The sequence below is a fragment of the Parasteatoda tepidariorum genome, chromosome 5, assembly GCF_982258835.1.
Source record: "Parasteatoda tepidariorum strain Cologne lab strain chromosome 5, Ptep-v5.0, whole genome shotgun sequence".
NCBI lineage: Eukaryota > Metazoa > Arthropoda > Arachnida > Araneae > Theridiidae > Parasteatoda > Parasteatoda tepidariorum.
The window spans coordinates 42,757,843-42,770,941 of NC_141759.1; positions in this window are offsets into that span (position 1 = coordinate 42,757,843).

Below are 13,099 nucleotides of genomic sequence, written 5' to 3' on the forward strand. Positions count from 1 at the left end.
TAAAAATGTATCGTATATGATATGATTTGAAAAGTGCATAAACTTGTTTACGTTAAATATAAAGACATTGTTTTGTGTATTTTAAGAAACTAGTTGCTAACAATGAAACATTAATAGTTGTTAGTAATAAAACAATGTTTAAATTTTATTTACCATAAAAATAAATTAAAATAATAGAAAATTCTACTCATTTTGTTTAAAGCTAATTTATTTTTTTTGAAATTATGTACTTTATGAAAACAATTAATAGAATATTAAAGCAGTCCTCCTTTTACATTATTATTTTCTCCTTTGTTTATATTATTATATACTCCTTTTTTATTATTATTTTCCTTCAAGAAAAAATAATAACTGTGATATTATTTATAGGAAATTGTTTCTAACTAACCTTATGAACATAAAGTAGTTGTCGTCTGTTGTTGTCATTAGTCTCAGAGCTTCTGTTCAAATTTTAACATTCTAGCTAGTCGGAAAGTGGTCGAAACTTCGGTGGATGATTTATCCTTTCTGATCATAAAATGATGGCAATCTTTATTTTTTTTTGTGATTACGAAAGAAATGAAACTGATATCGTCATCTAGTACCTAGCTCCGGTGAAAATTTGAGTGCTCTAACTAGTCGGAGAGTGGTCGAAATTTTGATTTCAAATTTCCATCGTTAAGAAAAGGCAAGTGAATCAAAATGCAGTAAATATTAACTATGATAATATATTTTACTCGTACTTTATCTGATAATATTATTATCACGATAAAAAATTTTGTGTTTCTAAAAAAAAAATTTGAAAAACCAAAATAAAAGCCTCAACATGTTCGCTGCCTACGATTTTTCATAAAAATGAAAACAATATATAAATTGGAGACCTACTTACAAACAATCTTGTTATATTTAATTTTTTAAAACATTTTGTGTGTCTGAAAAAATATTTTTGTGATAGCGAGCGTGAATATCTAACAAAATTTACATTTCTGAAATTATTAAGTTGATAAAAAAATTTTTTCTAGGTGCTCCAAATTTTTCCTAAGATGGTACTCTCTATTAAGTTTAAGGGAAACTTTCTAAATTAAATAGACCTTAAATTATAACCTTAAGAACTTTGAAGTATATTTATCAAATATTGAAAAAAACATAAGAATATTAAAAAAAAATAAACACGTTTTACTTTGAAAAAAAGTAATTGGATTGAAAACAGTAAAAATATTTAAGAAAATAGTTTAGTTTAAATGCTTTTGAATTTATTACAAATTACGTCCTTAGAATATATAGTAATGAAAAAATTTTATTTATATGTAAAAATCATTACTGCTGTTTATAGTTCATTTTATTTGAAAAAGGTGAAACTTTTAAAATTTTTGCATTTTGGTGGCTAATATTCTAACTTCGTATTAGACATAAGTCAAATTCTATGTGTTTTACCGATAGTGATGTGTCTCAATACGTTTTTGCGGAAATAAAGTTCTTAATTCAATGTATTTTATATGTACTGGTGCACTTTTTGTAGCATAATTAAAAACCATAGCTTTTGTGTAAGTTTTATCTAAGTTAACACAATTCTAGAACTGATGAGGGGATTTTTTTCTTGTATAATTTTTAATCCTTAAGGGAATATTTTTGTAATTATCATGCGGTTAAATGTAATATTGCTTGTTTTGGTGCACTTTTTTAGCATTCTTTTAACACAGAAGTAAAATATTTCTTAATTTATGCGATATTCAAAATAATATCTTTAGAAAACAGCTAAAATGGAAAATAATTTTATCAGTAATATTTTTTTTCCAAACCTTATACAGTCCATAATAATACGTGAAAAACTAATCCATATATGCTCTTAAAACTTTTTAAATTGTCCCAAAGTGAATCTTTTAAAGTTATGTGCGCAGTAAATTGATTTTTCATTTGTTAGTTTTCATTAAATGTATTAAAATGCAACTGGTGAGATAAGATTAAAAAAAGTATTACTTTTGCACTCTTTTATAAAGATAAAACGGATTAGCGATAACCAGTTTTCAAACATATGAAATAAAATTTTTCTGCAAGTGTCCTATTTTGTTCCGATTAATTAAGGCTTCATTTTTAAAATATATTTGAATAAGGTGAAGCCTGGTTGGTATGGCGTTGGACTCCCGTTTATGAGAACGGGAGTCCGAATCCAGCCGCCTGAAGACTCCCCATGTAGTAAATGCTGACACGTACACGTTGAATTGGTCTGGTCACAAAGTCCTCCATATTCCCATAACAAATCAATACCTCTTGGGATACTGAATAAGAGATTGATCGTTCTCTGGTTCATGTCAAAATTACAGTCTGTGGATGAATGAATGGATGTATGAATGAGTCTGCCCCATAAACGGGTGCAAAGTAAGAATGTGGAAGAAGTCGAATTCTTAGCCATAGATGGCACCACTGGAAAGCAGGAACAATCGCACCCCCTCTGCCTTAATAGCCGACGACAACCAGAACAACATTTGAATCATGCACTCCTGTTTTTGAGTAGATGTCGGAGAGTACCTATCTTTTCGGTATCAATTACAAATGGATACACATGCTACTGATTTTCAGGTGCAAGTGTCAGATACTTTTTGTATCAAATACGTACCAATCTTAAATTTTGATACATCTTAAATAAGAGGGTTTAAAAAAGAAAAAACAAAACCTGCACTGTTTCCTCTAACCTCCAGTTAAAATAATAACGTATTTAACTTGCATCATAATTATGTAGTTTCAATGAAATGACAAAATAAATTAAGTCCAAGGATACCAAAAGCACCGATTTTAAATATTAATTATGGATTAATAATGAACTAAATCTAATCTCGTACGAAGCATTTAATTCTGTTTTTTTTCGAATAATATAATCGGCTCATAAAAGAACAACAAAGGCTGAAAAAGAACTTGCAAGAGTTGAATAGCAGATAAAAATTACTTTTTTTTAAAAAAAAATTATTTTTGGCTTGGAAGTGTAAAATATATATATATATATATATATATATATATATATCATTAGTGTCAAAGAGGATTAGTCATAGGGATTAGATACATTTTCTGTTAACGAATTAGAACTATTTCTCCATTAATTCTGCTTAGCGTACTTCTTTTTATTTAAATTATTGTAGATTTCAAATTTTTTTGTTTCACAGAAACACCTTTTTGAATAATAAAAATGAACAAAAGAAACACCTGCCTCAGACATTTTAGGAATACCAACTCGGTGACGTAGTCGCCTAAGTCACCACCACGTTCACATTGATCATTGATTTTTTCAACGAACTTGCACATTTTTTTAAATATTTTTTTTGAGCTATAAGCTAGCAAATGTCACTGATGTCTTATTTAAGTATTTGTAAATATAACAGAATCCTTTTGCAGTTAAACTTTTATTAATGACTTTCCTTAAACCAATACAAAATTTCCATTTTTCAAACGTCTCCCCTGAGCAATGTAATTGAAAATTTTGAAGAATTTTTAGGATAAGGGAAAACAAAAATTGCTTCTATCACCAACAGTTCGAATTTCAAATCATTAATAGAAACGGTTTTAGAGTTAAAAGAAAGACACTCAAGCCTCACTGGCAAATTCTACATTTTATTTTTATAAATACATCTGATTATTGTTTTGACTATTCTACTGTAACTTCTGTTAGAGATATTTACTGTAAGATAGCGTATGTAGATATTTACTTCAAAATACATACTAGTTTTCAACTTTTTGTCACAATTGTTCCTTTAAAAGGCATTCCTTAAAAAACAAGATGTTCGTTTATTTAAAGGACAAGACGAATTAAGATTTTTAGCCATTATTATTATATAAATAGCATTGATAGAATAACTCGAAACTAGAGTTTGATGGGGAGGGAAAGAAACGACGCATGATAAATTTTTAAATCTTTTATTTAAATAAACATCTTATTTCAAATCACATTTTTATAGCATTTATTTAAATAAGTAATACATAAATAAGAAATACAATTTAAAAAATATACATCTTTATATTATTTATTACTAGATCGAAATAGCTTTTTACAAATTTTTGGTTCCTTAATAATAAAATATTTTTTTGAAAAAAACTAAGCAAATGTAGAGGAATGAGCAAATTTATACTTGGATTAGATTTTAGCTTTTCTGAAATTGATCCAGGTTTTGCACAGCCTATTCCTTTAAATTTTTTTTGAGGAATTTTTAAGGAATTTGGAACATTGAAAACTGTTGGAATAACATCAGGACTTAATTTAGTGTTACCATCTTTTCTATTTATTTCTGGTTGAGATTCTTCAAAATGAGCCTGCAAAATTATTTAGAATAATTTTTTTTTATTTTCATACTTAAATTAAATCACATAAAAAAAATTAGAGTTTACAATTTTTAAACATACTAACATACATTTTCTAATACAGGAACTACTTATTTCAGCAATTTAAAGCAAGAATTAAAAACAAGGAGAAAAAAAAATCATTGATAGGCCCAAAAACATATGAAAGATCTCATATTAAATAGATTTCTTATGATAAATGTAAATAAATCATTCAAACTTTAGGGGATATATTACCATAAATAACTAAAAAACAAACTTAAATGAGCCAGGATAAGGACAGTAACTACTTGATTTTAGTGAAATAAAAAGGAATACGACAAAAAACAGGTAAATATTTGTTTTAACAAAAATAAATACTTAAAAGTGAACACAAAACTTGGCGATTCTGAATTAAGTTTGGTGAATACTTATTCAGCCAATCTCTTGTTTTTATTTATTCGCTTTATTGCACATAAACACTTAAAATTGCTAAATAAATCAATAAATGTTGTTTAAAAGTCATATTTTAAATAAATATATATGTACTTAATAAATGCAATTTTCAATGAAAATTCCTATATTTGGTACTGTAACGTAACAGTGTGTGACAACTGAGCTAAAAGCATCAATTCCTCGAGAGGTAATGCTAAAATGATGTTGCTTGAGAGACACACACGAGAAGTGATGTTCTTTTTTTTGTGTAGTTGAGAAAGAGAGTTTTTTTCTGAGAAGAGATATTTCGGTGGGCAATATTTTGTGATTTTTCGTGTGAATGTTTAAATAAATTGTTTGGTACAACTCACGTCTTATTTCTGGTTGTTGTGACACAACAGAATTTTACTGGTGGCAGCGGCGGGATATAGTAAGAGTAGTTGATTTAAGGTAGTCAGTGATTGTATATTTAGTTTTTTATCAGTTGTAAATTATGGCTTTTCTTAATAAAATGAAAAAAGTGGATTTGATAGAATTGGCCGACGAATTAGGTGAATCTGTTCCACCTCAAGGAAATGTTTGTGAAATTAAAAAAATAATTCAAACTAGTAAACATTATGAGGTTGAGGATGTAAAGATGTGTTTGACTCGTATAACGGAGAGAATTAGGCGAGAAGAACTTGAAAAACAAGAACGGCGAGAAGAACTTGAAAGACAAGAACGGCGAGAAGAACTTGAACGGCAACATCAATTGGAATTGCGTAAACTCGAATTGGAAGCAAATTCTCAAATTCAGCACCAAAACAGACCGGTATCAGGTGAAACAAATCATAAAATACAGATTTTACAAATAACACCAAAATTTAATGAAGGTAAAGATGAAATGTCGTTGTATCTGATAAATTTTGAACGTCGAGCAGAAATTGCACAAATTCCTAAAGATGAATGGGTGCCTTACCTATTGAGCGTAGTACCACCCGACATTTCAAATATGTTGGCGAGAGAGTCTCCTAATGATGCCAATAACTACGACTTTGTAAAACAATTGATTCTTAAACAATATAAGCTTAATGCAGAGGAACTCAAACAAAATTTTTATCGACATTTTAAATCACCTAAAAAATCTTGGCGCAATTTTGCACAAGAATTAAATTGCTATTTTAGCGAATGGGTTTCTGAAGCAAAAATTACCACTTCCGATGATCTTAAGAGTTTGATGGTGTTACACATTGTAACAATAATTTTTTGAGGCACTAATAAGACTTCAGATTTCACTTTTTATTGATAAGAACTTTTCACACTCCACGGTTTGTTCTAATAATGTTTTTGAACAAGACTTCAGATTTCACTTTTTATTGATAAGAACTTTTCACACTCCACGGTTTGTTCTAAGAATGTTTTTGGACAAGTCTTCAGATTCTCATGACTATGGTTCAGGATTCTAGGAGCAGATATAGCCGAATTCCAACTCGAGGGCAGAGACACCTATATCGAGAATTGTGGAAGGAAGTATTAGAATGGTGGCAACGACAGTGAAGCGTCCCTTTTCAAGTAATTTGATACCTGAGTTGATGATGTGAGACGGTGAGGAGCGGAGGCTTCGGCCTGCCGTTGTTCTCTCCAAGAACGTGGAGTAATGTTTCAGTTACAATGAAATGAAATTGTGATAGTTTTCAGGATCCATCTTGATCCTTAAAATTTATAGCAGAATACAATGAGTTAAATTGATTTTTGATTTCTGCATTATTGTTAGAAAAATTTGAAATATACATTTTTTAATGTAGTAGTGACCTCAATATGTTATGATGGAATAAATATGTGTAAGTAACTCTTTTGTCGTTTTCTTAGGATTATGTTTCTTTTTTATTTCAGCTTAATTAACTTATATCTAAATTTAATATTTTTATTTTCCAGAGACTCTTTTTAGCTTTGTACTACCATTAAATTGTAAGTTAACCACCACGTGTGGTAGTAAATTTAATCAGTTAATTGCTAGGTTGTTTAGGATGATTGTATCCTATATTTTATATAATTCTATTAATACGGCTAATTTGTTTAAGTATTAATTTATGATTTTCTCATTGTTCATTAATTATATTCTACTTCAACACCATAAACTTTAACCTTTTTTTGCATCTCCACACTTGAATATATTCCTTCCTTAAAAGGAAATTGAAGAATTTACATCAAAATGCATTAGAATTTACATCAAAACCTAAGTATTTAATGTTAGATTTACAGATTTGTATCTTAGCTGGATCTAGAGTTAAATTAAATTTCTTTAATCTGTCAAAAACCTTAACAAGTAATTGTGACATTTCCTCAATGGAATTTGCAGCAACAACAATGTCATCAAGAAAATACTGCACATTAGGACCTTTAATGTCATCTAAACATTTAGAAATTAAGTTATGGAAAAAAGAAGTACTGTTGTGAGAACCAAAAGGAAGACGAGTAGGGTAGAAATTGCCTATCTCACAACAAAATGCTAATTTGGATTTGTCCTTTTCTTTTAATTTTATTTGAAAAAATGCACTTTTGAGATCTAAAACACTATAATATGACTTTCCAGAAATGTTATGCAAGATATCATTAATTTTTGGAAGACAAATTTTGAAAGTCTCAGTAACTGAGTTAAGTAACCTATAATCTATAACCATTCTGAATTTTTGCAATTCAGGATCATTAACATAAGGCTTTTTTTTGACAAAAATTACAGGAAAACAATAATTGGAAGAAGATGGTTAAATTATTCCTGCATTTAATAGATCTTTAATCTCTTTTTTGGCAAAGTTTTTTGCAATATTAGGAATAGGATAAGGCTTGGTTTGGATAGAAAAGTTATGCAATAAATTAAATTCAGGTACTACTGCATTAGTCGAACTCAATGTTGTATAAGATTGAGAAAAAACTTCATAATTTTTTAACAAAACTTTAAGTATTTCATCAGCATCTACCTTATTCAAATGACTTAAATCAAAATCAGAAGCATTAAGTTCTTTTAGTCTTAGTTGATGAATTTCATTTAGATTTAAATTATTAATTTGGTAATTAGCTTTTTCTTTAGGTTTGATTATATCATCATCTTTAATATCAATAATATTTCCTAATTTTGTACCCTTATTGATTACAATCTTATTATCTGTATTATTTTTGATTAAAGTACAGAATTTTTTATCCTTAAATTCATTAACAGATTCATAGATATTATAATTTAGTTTGTTTTTGTTTGGAGAAAAAAGCATTTGTTTACTATCTTTTATATCCTCAGATATACCTAATTGAATTAATATTTGAGAATGGGGTTCTATCACAATCTTTTTTTTTTTGCAAAAGCAAAATTAGTTACACTCTTTACATCATTTAAAACATTGTTTACAATGCGAGGAGTATCTTCGAAAAAATCAAATGAATCGTGTCCCAAAATTAATTTCCTATTCAGTGTGTCTAAAATAATTTTGTTATTTTGGATGAAGTCGTATCCCAAGATGATTTTATATTTGTAAGGCCAAGAATTTTGAGCAAAGAAAGTACCATTTAACCATTTAGTATTGATTTTAAATTTGGATGAAATAGCTGACAAGTAAGGTATAGTGTTGTTATCTAAAGTATGTATTTTTACTGATCTAGATAAATAATTGACTTTTGTCTTTTCTTTTATTTCATTTACAGTTATAGGATCAATTAAACTTAAATTAGCACCAGTGTCTAATAAGGCGGGTATTAATAAATCTCCAAATTTTAACATTATGATAGGAAGAGCATCCGAATTGTCATTATCATTGCAAGTCATAACATGTTTATTTCCTGCTTCTACTTCATTATTTTCTTTTAAGTTATCATTGTTTTGATTTATTCTATTTCTAATTATCTGATTACTATTTAAATTATGATTAGAGTTTGTTACTACCTGGTTTTTTTTATCATTATTATCTAAATTAAATTTTTTATGCTTGATATTACTATTAACAAATATCCTAGTTTTCAATATTTTGTCATTATGTTTTGTTTTGACATTTTGTTTATAGATTTCTCTCTTCTTCAATTTTTCATTTGACCTTAACTGATTTGATTTCTCATTGGTTCTTGTAAACCCTGTATCATTCCACCTGTTACAAGAACCAGCTATCAGTTTAAATTATTCTGTCGCCTATCTCTGCTGTTGTAACCCCTATGTCTAAAGTTCCTGTTAAAACCTCGCCTGAAATTGCTACGACTCCTATCATAAGGTGTTGCTCGATTGTTGTTATTCCCACTTTTGCCTGGATAGTACCAGCAGTCGGTAGTCAAGTGATTTTTGTTGCAAATATGGCAACTAATTTTGGGTTGAACAAAGTTTCTATTAGCTGAGATATTGTTTACAGCCTTGCTTTTAGTTAAATCCTCAATTTTTTGTGTTAATTCTTCTATTCTGCGATTGCTTTCCAATTGACTTTTTAACAACATATCTACATCTATTGTTTTAGTAATATTGGTCACGTGATTCTCACTAATTGCTAGTGCATTCTCCACATCCCTTGCAATTTTGCCTATATCCTCAAACTTTGTGGCTCCCCTTTTCATAACTTCAATTCGAATATCGGGTCTCATACTGTCTAACAATTTTTGAGCCTTCATCTTTTTAGCCAAATTTAAGGTTTCCTCACTACTATTATTACTTATTTCTAAGTACTGATTAGTGGTTTTATCGACCTCTTCTGTTAGATGTTTAATGTCCTGATTTGGACGTTGCATGAGTGTATTAAATCTGTTCTGAATTTCTGCGTAGTTTGGCTTTTTTAGAAATTTATCCCTAAGTATTTTTACTATCTTTCCAAAATCATTAGTGTCCTCAGTACCAGCTTCACTTACAATTCGTAAGGCCTCTCCTGCTAAATTGAGTTTAAGAATTAGGCATTTTTTAGACTCATCCCATTTTTCTAAAATGGCAATTTGCTCTAAATTGTTAAGAAAAAAATTTAAATTTTCCTCTTTGCTACCCTTGAAAGTTTGCAACGAATTCGCTAAGGAATATGCAGATTTAGCCATAGTGTATTATTAAATCACAGAAAAATTTACCGAATTAATATCTACCTTAAAATATCACTAAAATGTATATTAACAATCAATAAATAGCATTCAAACCCCCAAAAACAATATTCATACAATACTCCTTATCAAAATAATATATAAAATGTAGTTTAAAAAAATATTATCAAAAAAAATGTTGTCAAATATATTTTTATATTAATAAAAATCAATAATCTTATTGAAATACTATAGAAATTAGTTTCATCACTGAAATCTTGCCCTATTAAAACATCATAAATACTGAAATCAATCAATGTATTTACCAAAATTATTAAATAAAATTTCTATGTACTTATTTAAATTTAATATCATACACATAGAAATAATTAATATATTCAAAAATATATCATCTACCGAATTAAAATGCTAATTAACAATCATTATAACTCAATTAAAATATCAACCAAATTATTTTAAATTTTAAAAACACCTATTTTCAATCAAATTGTTCGAAATATATCACCAAATTATATATTGAATTACATATAAAATTTTAAATGTTCAAAATGTAATATTTATATTCAAATACTTCATATACAAAAGTATATCATGAAATAGTCGATTCACATATAAATCAAAAGTATATTTCTTGTGACAATATATATATATCAATATTAAAATCCAATTTGATACATTATTACTAATCCAATTTGATACATTATTACTTATTGTTTAAATGTCAACAATAAATTTTTTTATTTGTGAGAGAGAGCGAGATAAATGTTTAAAACAAATCAATTATTTGATCATATTATTGTGCACAAGGCACTTAGTGTTTAAAATTTAATAATATTTCAGCCATAAATTAATTTAAAAGCCAAAGTTTCCAGAGATTCTCCTAAAAAAACTATTTATTCTTAACACCAGATTCGAAACCACGCGACGGCACCATATATTCAAGTGTGGAGATGCAAAAAAAGGTTAAAGTTTATGGTGTTGAAGTAGAATATAATTAATGAACAATGAGAAAATCATAAATTAAAACTTAAACAAATTAGCCGTATTAATAGAATTATATAAAATATAGGATACAATCATCCTAAACAACCTAGCAATTAACTGATTAAATTTACGACCACACGTGGTGGTTAACTTACAATTTAATGGTAGTACAAAGCTAAAAAGAGTCTCTGGAAAATAAAAATATCAAATTTAGATATAAGTTAATTAAGCTGAAATAAAAAAGAAACATAATCCTAAGAATACGACAAAAGAGTTACTTACACATATTTATTCCATCATAACATATTGAGGTCACTACTACATTAAAAAATGTATATTTCAAATTTTTCTAACAATAATGCAGAAATCAAAAATCAATTTAACTCATTGTATTCTGCTATAAATTTTACGGATCAAGATGGATCCTGAAAACTATCACAATTTCATTTCATTGTAACTGAAACATTACTCCACGTTCTTAGAGAGAACAACGGCAGGCTGAAGCCTCCGCTCCTCACCGTCTCACATCATCAACTTAGGTATCAAATTACTTGAAAAGGGACGCTTCACTGTCGTTGCCACCATTCTAATACTTCCTTCCACAATTCTCGATATAGGTGTCTCTGCCCTCGAGTTGGAATTCGGCTATATCTGCTCCTAGAATCCTGAACCATAGTCATGAGAATCTGAAGACTTGTCCAAAAACATTATTAGAACAAACCGTGGAGTGTGAAAAGTTCTTATCAATAAAAAGTGAAATCTGAAGTCTTGTTCAAAAACATTATTAGAACAAACCGTGGAGTGTGAAAAGTTCTTATCAATAAAAAGTGAAATCTGAAGTCTTATTAGTGCCTCAAAAAATTATTGTTACAATGTGTAACAGATGGTTACCGAGCAAATGAAACGTCATGTACCAAATGACATAAGAGATCATTTTCTTGAAGATTGGATGGAATTGAATTCTTATTCCAAATTAGCCGGAAAATTGGACGACTATGAAAGTTTAAAAAACAGTTTCATGGAAAAGTCTGTGCATTATAATCGAAGTAACCAAAATGATTCTTGGCGATCTCTGAACCAAAGTGATACCAGAACTAAAGAAATGTTGACTTGGCAGAAAAATAATGTTAAAGAAAATGTTCGCGAAAGAGAATTTGAAAGAAGAAGACAGCTTAGATGCTTTGAATGTGGTTCTTATGATCATCTACGCCCTCAATGTCCCAAGGTGAAAACAAATTCAGAAACTGTGGCTTCGCTTCACGTTTCGGAACCAAGGTTTCCTGATATAATGACACCATATACGAGCATTGGCGTGGTAAATGGCGTTGGCATTTCAATACTACGAGACACTGGCGCAACCTTGGATTTAATTCCTAGGAGATTTGTAAAACCTGAAATGTACACGGGTGAATTTGTTTGGATAAAAACTTCAATACAGGAAGAATCATTTTGTTTTCCATTAGCCGTAGTTGAATTAAACTGTAAGTTAGGAAAAGTGGTTACTAAGGCAGCTGTATTTGGTGATTCTCTTGATCAAGGGTATTATTTATTGGGTAACAAAACGGCTGCTCTATTGGAAAATTCGTTTGAAGTCCCAATGATAAGTGCTGTAATGACTCGAAAACAAGAAAAAATGAATGAAAGGAGGGAAGTAGAAAATAAAGATAATGTACAGCTCGGTATAGTCGATTCCAATGAACACATCGTTACTTCTGATCAAACGGCGAAAAGTGATGACTTACTCACTGAAAAGATATTACCTTGTAATAAAGAATTTATTGGTATCGAACTGTTAAATATTTCGCCACAAAATTTCCTAGAATCCCAAAGAGAAAGTGAAGAGTTTAAAATTATTTTTGAAAAGATTCGTGACTCCAATTTTACTGTTTATTTTCCTGTTTATTTTTCTGTTTATTTTCCTTTACTGTTTTATTTTCCTATATACCGATAAACAAAACAGTTTTATGTCAACCTATATAGATCAGTTTTGACAAAATTTTATGTATGTTTTTTTGCCATTTCCTACTTTTGCAAAGAAAACTCTGTGGAAGGGAGGAGTTAGACTGTAACGTAACAGTGTGTGACAACTGAGCTAAAAGCATCAATTCCTCGAGAGGTAATGCTAAAATGATGTTGCTTGAGAGACACACACGAGAAGTGATGTTCTTTTTTTTTGTGTAGTTGAGAAAGAGAGTTTTTTTCTGAGAAGAGAAATTTCGGTGGGCAATATTTTGTGATTTTTCGTGTGAATGTTTAAATAAATTGTTTGGTACAACTCACGTCTTATTTCTGGTTGTTGTGACACAACAGTACATAGTTAAAACTGTACAATTCAAGTAACCTTGCAAGTTATTCGCTTATTTTTTTTAAA